Source organism: Symphalangus syndactylus, chromosome 11, assembly GCF_028878055.3.
Source record: "Symphalangus syndactylus isolate Jambi chromosome 11, NHGRI_mSymSyn1-v2.1_pri, whole genome shotgun sequence".
Taxonomy (NCBI): Eukaryota; Metazoa; Chordata; class Mammalia; order Primates; family Hylobatidae; genus Symphalangus; species Symphalangus syndactylus.
The window spans coordinates 64490939-64500968 of NC_072433.2; positions in this window are offsets into that span (position 1 = coordinate 64490939).

Below are 10030 nucleotides of genomic sequence, written 5' to 3' on the forward strand. Positions count from 1 at the left end.
AATGCTGAACTAAATCATTTTGGACTTCTTAGAGCTAGAAGAACTCTGGGCCATTGAAGTAGAATTATTTAGAAGAGAGGTAGAATTGCAGTGTTTGCACAAGCAACACTAACTGGTCCTGGCAGGGAAGCGGGTGCAGAGATTCATTTTCCACTATCCTCAGAATACATGTTTTTGTCACGATATACATTTCTACAAAGACAGCAAGGACCTTACAACTCTCATAGACACAGTTTGCAGAAATCTGAATACTTCTTTGATACTGAAGGCAGTTTACTGTTGACTGAGCCTTGTTCTGTGTTTGGCTTAAAACTTGGAGGCTGAGGCAGGAGAATGGCGTGAACCCGGGAGGCGGAGCTTGCAGTGAGCCGAGATTGCGCCACTGCACTCCAGCCTGGGCGACAGAGCAAGACTCTGTCTCAAAAAAAAAAAAAAAAAAAAAAAAAAAACTAAGCGTGTAGTATATAAAAGACATCTTGGAGCAAAAAGCAAGGTTCTAAACTACAAAGAAAATTCTTTTTTTTTTTTTTTTGAGACAGTCTTGGCTCTGTCACCTAGGCTGGAGTACAGTAGTGTAATCTCACCTCACTGCAACCTCCACCTCCCGGGTTCAAGCGATTCTCCTGCCTCAGCCTCCCAAGTAGCTGTGGTTATATGTGCGCCACCATGCCTGGCTAATTTTTGTATTTTTGGTAGAGGCAGGGTTTCACCATGTTGGCCAAGCTGGTCTCAAACTCCTGACCTCAAGTGATCTACCGGCCTTGGCCTCCCAAAGTGCTGGGATTACAGGCATGAGCCACTGTGCCTGGCTAGAAAATTCTTTTAAGAGAACTCTTTACTTTGGATTAGTAGATGAAAGCTTCAAACTATGCCATAATTAATGGCCTTATTATGGTTCCTGAAACATATTTAATATGAAATTCATTGGAATATACTGGGATCCTATACACTGGGCTTGTTCACAACATCTGAAAACCAGGCAGAAAAAAAAAAAACCAACTAATTGGAAGTGTTTCAATACCTAGGATTTGGCACAAGTTTTGGCCCAGTAGGTATTCTGGAATGAGTGACTACTTTAGCAAATGAATGAATAAATGCCTGAATGGATGGATGGATGGATGGATGACGGATGACTATAATTCTTGATTAGTTATATAAAATATTGGACTCTTCATTTCATAGAAACTAAATTCTATGAAGCAGGAGGTTGAACCTTTTTCTTAAAAAAGATAGTTACTCTAGCAACCCAAGAATTAAGGAAGTTACTTTTATCACCATCAGAAGTTTCTGGCTCTTCACCTTCATGACTCCCGCATACTGAGTAAAACACACTTTTCTATTGCATCTCACCATGAAAGTTAGGAAACTTGCTTTTATTCCTAAGGGATATTTTGCAAGCTGATTAGCCTCTCTGCAGTAAGACAGGTGCTCCTGTGGTCCTTAAGCCCTGAAATTCTGTGGTCATTTGTGACATGCTTTACTTCAAAGCTTGTTAGTGAACAACAGCTTACATTCTTTGAGAGGATGTCCACCCTGGTGAACTGTCCACGTCTTATTCTTGGACTGTCTGCTACTTAGCCTATGTTTCAAAAGGATGGGGCAGCTTTCTGGAAACAAAATGGTGACTGAAATCTCTGGGGGAGATTTATAGGTTGTGTCTTCACTGGCATATCCATCAAGCGAGTAAAAGTTTATATGAAACAATATGACTTTCTAAGAAAGGAAGTATAGCGTAGTGGTTAAGGTCATTGACTCTGCAGCCAACCCTCTTGGAATCCCAGCTCTACCACTGACTTGAGCAAGTCACTTCTAAGTCTCCATTCCTTAGTTTTTAATGTGTAAAATTTGGGTAATTTACAGTACCTTTACAGAAGGATAAAGGTGCCTTCTGCAAAAGGTTTTTGGCCACATTAAATGGTTAGATATATTTAAATCAAGACCTGTGTCTCACATGTGTTGGCTGTTATTTTTATTTTTGTCTCTTCTAAGCAAATATGCCATTCTGGGTCCTCTGTACTCTTATTGGGACATTTGCTTTGTACACTGAAGGATTTGCACTAATTCAATTGTACTATTTCATCCCAGGACATTTGTGAGGAAGCTAGGGTTAGTTAGGGTTGTTGTCTGTCACTGAGAAGCATAGTAACCCCAGCGCTAATCCTAACCCTAATCCTAACATTTGAGGGTAGATCATGTCAGGATTTATCTGATTCACACACATCTCTTCTCACAGCTCACCCCTGTCTGCAGGCACTGCACTGCTCCAGGACCAATCCTGACCTTGGGCAAGAGGAATTTGAATAGCTCTTGTCTGATGTTCTGGTCATGAACAAATTGTCTCATAAATTGTCTGGACTATCTGCCCTTCTGCCCCATTCTCCATCTCTGTAATCTTTCAGATCTTGGTTATTTCATTGTAGTAGTTCTTGTCTGGCCCTGTTTTTATCTCTCACTCCTACCTGTAGGTCTTTCTGAATACCAGTTAGGTGACTAGGGATCTGCTTTCTACAACCAATAGCTGGTTTTCCAAATTCTTCCTGCCTCCATGTCTAAAATTCTGAGCATTTTTGCTCATAGGTTTTATGTCACTGTCACCGTCTAATTTTCTAGATGCTTCTCTTTTTTCTTTTGAGACAGGGTCTTGCTCTATTATGCAGGCTGGAGTGCAGTGACAGCAAACTGCAGCCTCGACTTCCTGGGGTCAAGCGATCTCCTACCTCAGCCTCCCAAGTATCTGGGGCCGCAGGTGCATGCCACCTGTGGCTAATTTAAAAAAAATTTTATAGGCCAGGTGCAGTGGCTCACACCTGTAATCCCAGCACTTTGGGAGGCTGAGGCGGGCTGATCACCTGAGGTTGGGAGTTCGAGACCAGCCTGGTCAGCATGGTGAAACCCTGTCTCTACTAAAAATACAAAAATTAGCCGGGCGTGGAGGCAGGCACCTGTAATCTCAGCTACTCGGGAAGCTGAGGCAGGAGAATCGCCTGAACCTGGGAGGTGGAGATTGCAGTGAGCCGAGATCATGCCATTGCACTCCAGCCTGGGCAACAGAGAGAGAGATTCCGTCTCAAAAAAAAAAAATTTATAGAGACAGGGTCTCACTATGTTGCCCAAGCTGGTCTCAAACTTCTGGGCCCCAGCGATCCACCCACCTCAGCTTCCCAAAGTGTTAGGATTATAGGCATGAGCCACTGCACCCAGCCTTCTGGATCCTTTACTACCTCCTCTAATCCTGCCTCTTCTGCCACTGTCTTCCAGCCTGTCATCTATGGAATATCTTGATCTGCCTGTGATACTACTTTCTCCTAGTATATAAAGCAGCATGTCTTCTTTACCTTCAACTACTCCCTGGTACTGTTGCTTCATTTAAGTGGGTAGGGCAGAAATGCTATATGTTCATCAGAACTCACTTTACAACCTCTCTTACAGTTAGGCTTGGTCACGTGACTGAATTATCACAGAAAGAATGTGGGTAGACATGATGTCCACCCCTTCATGTGATCCTCCACACCTCTCTCTTCCCATGTCTACTATCTGTTAGACACAGAGGCCTGAACAGAGGACTCCAAGGCCATACAGGAAAACAGAGCCATAGGATGCAAGAAGCCTGGATCTCTGAATGACCACGTGGACGGCTGCCTATTGACTATGCACATCCACACTAGACTTTGTATGAATGAGAAATAAATTTTTATTTTGTTAAGCCACTGAGATAAATATATATAGCACTGAGTATTCTCATACTTCATACAATGGGCCTGTCTAAATCCAATTCTTAGCTATTCTGTCTGTTTTTGTTGCAACCATCCAGACAGGCCTGACTTGACTCTTCCAAAGAAGAATACCTCAAATGCACACCTTTGATCTTATGAAAACGAAGCTTTAATTGATATAACCATATGCAACCTTTCCACATTCTTTAAATAATCTTAGAAGAGTGACCCTTAGACTTCTTTGAAAATCTGACAGGAGCTGGTAATTGTTTTCCAGTAAGAAATCCCTATACATACAAAAATATCAAGCAAATACCTGAGAGTTCACAAACCCCTAAAGAGCATCTAAGGATTTCAGGGTAACTCCTGCTATTGGATTCAGTAATGGATGAAAGTCAGTTTTATACCAGTCTTCTCACACTGAATTGCCCTCTCTTCAATAATAGTTAAAAACATTCATTAGTGAATTTGGCTGCAAAATAAGTCCATAATAACAACTTAGTCTTTCTGCTTCTATATTTATTTAATTTCGCCTTTTACCGGATGAGTTTTGCTTCATCTGCTACGTAGTTTTTCTTTAGAGAGAAAACATGTTTGACTCAGGACAAATTTTTGTGACACAGATTTTTCCAGATTTCTCCCAATTTCAAACTTTTCTTGCTTGCTATTTTATTTTATTTTATTTTATTTGAGACGGAGTCTTGCTCTGTCACCCAGCCTGGATTGTAGGGCACCATCTCAGCTCACTGCAATCTCCGCCTCCCGGGTTCAAGTGATTCTTCCGCCTCAGCCTCCCGAGTAGCTGGGATTACAGGCACGTGCCACCACACCTGGCTAATTTTTTTTTTTTTTTTTTTTTTTGAGACGGAGTCTCGCTACAGGCGCCCGCCACCGCGCCCGGCTAATTTTTTGTATTTTTAGTAGAGACGGGGTTTCACCGTGGTCTCGATCTCCTGACCTCGTGATCCGCCCGCCTCGGCCTCCCAAAGTGCTGGGATTACAAGCGTGAGCCACCGCGCCCAGCCTAATTTTTTAAATCATTATTATTATTAGACAGGGTCTCACTCTGTCACCCAGACTGGAGTGCAGTGGCACAATCTTGGCTCACCGCAACCTCTGCCTCCCAGGCTCAAGTGATTCTCCTGCCTCAGCCTCCCAAGTAGCTGGGATTACAGGCATGTGTCACCATGCCTGGCTAATTTTTGTATGTTTAGTAGAGATGGCGTTTCACCAGGTTGGTCAGGCTGGTCTTGAACTCTTGACCTCAAATGATCCACCCGCCTCAGCCTCCCAAAGTGCTGGATTACAGGCGTGAGCCACTGTGCCCGGCCAAATTTTGTATTTTTAGTAGAGAGGGGGTTTCACCCTGTTGGGCAGGCTGGTCTTAAACTCCTGATCTCAAGTGATCCGCTGGCCTCAGCCTCCCAAAATGCTGGGATTACAGGCATGGGCCACTGCGCGAGGCTGCTTGCTATTTTAATTGGGAGGCAACATTGCCAGTTTGTCTGCAAAGTAGAAACTTCATGAAAGGAAAACAAAGGTTTGATGGACAGGATTTACTTGTAGGCAGTTTGTTTATGTGATCAAAAGCACCCAAAAGAGAGTTGTGGAAAGAAACGCTTATTGTAGAGTAATCATATGAAATTATATCTGAATACACTTTTATCTGTGCAGCGAAGTATTTCAGAAGACAGAAACACCTTTGTATCTTCAAATAAGTAGGTTGAATGGCATCAGTTCTAATGGGTCATTTGTACTGATTATCATCCATTTTTTTCTTTGCGTTTTAAAGTTTTTTTCTTCATTTGTTAAGACAAACTACACAAAGAGAAAAGAAACAGATATGAGAGAGGAAATATGGGTGAGAGAAAGAGGCTTGATTAGAGCATTTGAAAACATAATGAAATAGAGGTCTCGAAATTGGATTCTGGGCTTTGCTCTTGATAACAACCATGTACTCAATCCCTCTGCAGCTGAAAAACTGAAAACAGGAAGTGTTTTTGCTTTAGGGGAAAGATTTCATGTCAACACTAAGACATAAAGCTGGATGAGCTAGAAATAACCATGCTCTTTATAACTAGAAGAATTATCAGATATTGGGGGTTCCTAGTATGAAAATGCAATCCCCTTATTGACTCTCCTTTCCAGGTTTTTTAAGTTTAAGAAAACATGTCTTGTGTTATTAATGGTTCAGATGTAATCAAGCCAGCCAAAGACACCAGCACAGCAGGTAGCTACTGTGATTTCAGGGATAGCACTTAACTGAAAATACTGCCTTTTACTGAGATGCCCACCTTTACAACTCTTTTTCTTCTGTTATCAAAATGTATATTTAATTAAGCAAGTAATTCATTAGTAATGTATTACTTTAAAGATTCAAACCATATAGTGGTAACTAGTTAATGAACTAACTTATAAATCAGTCATTAATTTGACCATATGTTATTGCTAATCATTATGACATGACAAGAATTGGCAGGAAAGTCTCAAATACATGGGAGGGTAGTGAGTGCAATTAAGAGTATTAGGTCCTGGCCAGGCATGGTGGCTCATACCTGTAATCCCAACACTTTGGGAGGCTGAGGTGGGCGGATTACTTAAGGCCAGGAGTTTGAGACCAGCCTGTCCAACATGGCAAAACCCCATCTCTACTAAAAATACAAAAAATTAGCTGGATGTGGTGGTGCATGCCTGTAATCCCAGCTACTCTGGAGGCTGAGGCAGGAGAATCGCTCGAACCCAGGAGGTGGAGGTTGCAGTCAGCCGAGATCACACCACTGCACTCCAGCCTGGGCAACAGAGTGAGACTCTGTCTCAAAAAATATATATATATATCTCTATATATGCACACATATACATATATACACACACATATATATACACGCATAATATATATACATATGTGTATATATGTGTGTATATATGTGTATATGTGTGTATATATGTGTATATATATGTGTGTATATATGTGTGTATATGTGTGTATATATATGTGTATATATATGTGTGTGTGTATATATATATGTGTGTGTTTCTGTATATATATATATGTTGGTGGTCCACTGGCAAAGCTAAGAAAATGGTAGATCAACTCTGCCTTCTGTTCAGCAAAAGCCAAAATCCCTTCACCCATCACATCCAGGCTTATTAGCAGAGGCCTCTATTATCTTGTATATAATAAGATGCTGGCCCCTACCCACCCATCCTCACCCCCTCTTTTTACATCAAAGAGATCTCTGTAATAAATTGGGTAATAAGCAGGAAAAGAAAGAGTATGAGATGCTGAAAAGCAAACAGACCCAGGTGAATGCTCCATTAAAGCTACCTGGACAACTAACAAGGTATTGATGAAGCCACTAGCTGGCTGAAAGTTTGTAGAGGTAAGCAAAGTTTGCTATAGACTCGGGAGTGTTATCAAAGACAAACTGTATTTCCTTAGTTTTGTTAGGACCAGCCCAGGATGCAATCTTGCCTGTGTGGAATGGATGGGATGAAAGATGGATGGGCCCAGCCTTAGAAGCAAGATCTAGACCTATAAGTATAGTCATCAGAATGGAGAGGGAAGAACACAGACTTCAGGAACCCAATGTAGAGGTGAGTTCTGATTCAACCACTAACCAGCTGTATGTCCTTGAGCAAGTTCCTGCACTGCTCTGAGCAGCTTCGTTACATGTCAGGTATAACAGGAGCACCTACCTTTTAATGCGATGGCTTGCATGAAGTACCACGCACCCGTCGAGGCACATGGTAGACACTATAACTATGAGTGTCCCTTTCTCAGAAAACTTGTTTATCAGTCAAGTTTTGGTAATATAATTTTCTCTTAAGTGCTACTAAAATGTTTTCTATTTCAAGGAAATAGAGCTGGCTCCCTTAATTGATGAGAATTTATTTGGCAAAGAGAAAATAGCTTGTTTTTATAACATTCAATTGCTATTTTTTTTCTCGAAATGGCCTTACCTCTACAGTATCTACTCATCAGTTCATTAAAATAGGGTGGTCCATTGGCAAAGCTAAGAAAATGGTAGATCAACTCTGCCATCTGCTCAGCAAAAGCCAATCCCTTCACCCATCACATCCGGGCTTATTAGCAGAGGCCTGTATGATCCTTCCCTATCCTGGCCTTTCCAGTGAAAAACAACCAGCGCTGACATTGAGTGCCCCTTAGGGGACACTGACACGCCAACTGCTAGGTAAAGGTAGGAAGGGGTGAGGCTGGTGTAACGTTCTGTAAGGCTGCAGGTTTAAAAACAAAACAAAACAAACTCAAAAATCTCTCTCTAAGATTGATAAACAATAAGAAAATGTTTGGCTTTATTCTTGAATCATAGTAAAAGCTAATCTTTATTGAATACGAAGTACAGGCATATCTTGTTTTATTGCACTTCACTTTATTGGTCTGTGCGGATATTACGTTTTCTACAAGTAGAAGGTTTGTGGCAACTTTGGGTCGAGCAAGTCTATTGGTGCCATTTTTCCAACAACATGTTCACTTCATGTGTCTGTGTCACATTTTGGTAATTCTCATAATATTTCAGGCTTTTTCATTATTATCATAGCTGTTATGGTGATCTGTGGTCAGATGTTACTATCGTAAATGTTGTTACTATTGTAATTGTTTTAGGGTGCCACAAACTGTGCCCATAGAAGACAGCGAACTTACGGATAAATGTGTGTTTTGACTTCTCCGCCTACTGGCTGTTTGTTCCCCTATCTCTCTTTCTCTTGCTTCGGGCCTCCTTATTCTCTAAGACACAAGAATATTAAAATTAGGCCAATTTATAATTCTACAATGACCTCTAAGTGTTCAGGGAAAGGAAGAGTCCCAGGTTTTCTCACTTTAAGTCAAATGCTAGAAATGGTTCGGCTTAGTGAAGAAGGCATGTTGAAAGCCAACAGAGGCTAAAAGCTAAGCTTCTTATTCCAAACAGTTAGCCAAGTTGTGAATGCCAAGGAAAAGTTACTGAAGGAAATTAAAAATGCTACTCCAGTGAATACACAAATGATAAGAAAACAAAACAGGCTTATTGCTGATGTGGAGGAAGTTTGAGTATTCTGGATACATCAAACAGCCACAGCGTTCCTTTAAGCCAAAACCTAATCCAGAGCAAGGCCCTAATATTCTCATTCTATGAAGGCTGAGAGAGGTGAGGGAACCTGCCAAAGAAAAGTTGGAAGCTAGCAGAGTTTGCTTCTTGAGGTTTAAGGAAAGAAGCCATCTCCATAAAAAAAAAGGTGCAAGGTGAAGCAGCAAGTGCTGATGTGGAAGCTGCAGCAAGATCATTGATGAAGGTGGCTACTCCAAACAACTGATTTTCAATGTAGACAAAAAAGCCTTCTATTGGAAGGAGATGCCATCTAGGACTTCTATCGCTAAGGAGAAGTCAATACCTGGTTTCAAAGCTTCAAAGGACAGAATGATTTGTTACGGGCTAATGCAGCTGGTAACTTTAAGAAGCCAAGCTCATGTACCATTCTGAAAATCCTAGGGCCCTTAAGAAGTATGCTGAGTCTACTCAGTCTGGGCTCTAAAGGAACAACAAAGCCTGGATGATAGCACATCTGTTTACAGCATGGTTTACTGGATATTTGAAGCTGACTGTTGAGACTTACTGCTGAGAAAAATAATTTCTTTCAAAATATTACTGCTCATTGGCAATGCACCTGGTCATCCAAGAGCTCTGAGGGAAATATACAAAAAGATTAATGTTGTTTTCATGCCTGCTAACATAACATCCATTCTGCAGCCCATGGACAATCTCGCAATAAAACTTTAAGGCATGAGGAGTTACTTCTTTTGAATGAGCAAAGAAAGCGGTTTCTTGAGATGGAATCTACTCCCAGTGAAGATGCTATGAATATTGTTGAAATAACAACAAATTTAGAATGGTACATAAACTTAGTTGATAAAGCAGCAGCAGAGTTTGAGAGGATTAACTCTAATTTTGAAGGAAGTTCTGCTACAGGTAAAATGCTATCAAACAGCATTGCATGCTACAGAGAAATGCTTTGTAAAAAGAAGACTCGATTAATGTGGCAAACTTCACTGAAGTCTTATTTTAGGAAATTGCCACAGCTGTTCCAGCTTTCAGTAACCACTGCCCTTAACAGTCAACAGCCCGTCAACATCAAGGCAGGACCCAGCACTAACAAAAAGATTATGACTCGCTGAAGGATTGGATGATCTTTAGCATTTTTTAGCAATAAAGTATTTTTCTTTTCTTTCTTTTTCTTTTTCTTTTCTTTTCTCTTTTTTTGAGATGGGGTCTTGCTCTGTTGCCCAGACTACAGTGCAGTGTGCAATCACAGCTCACGCA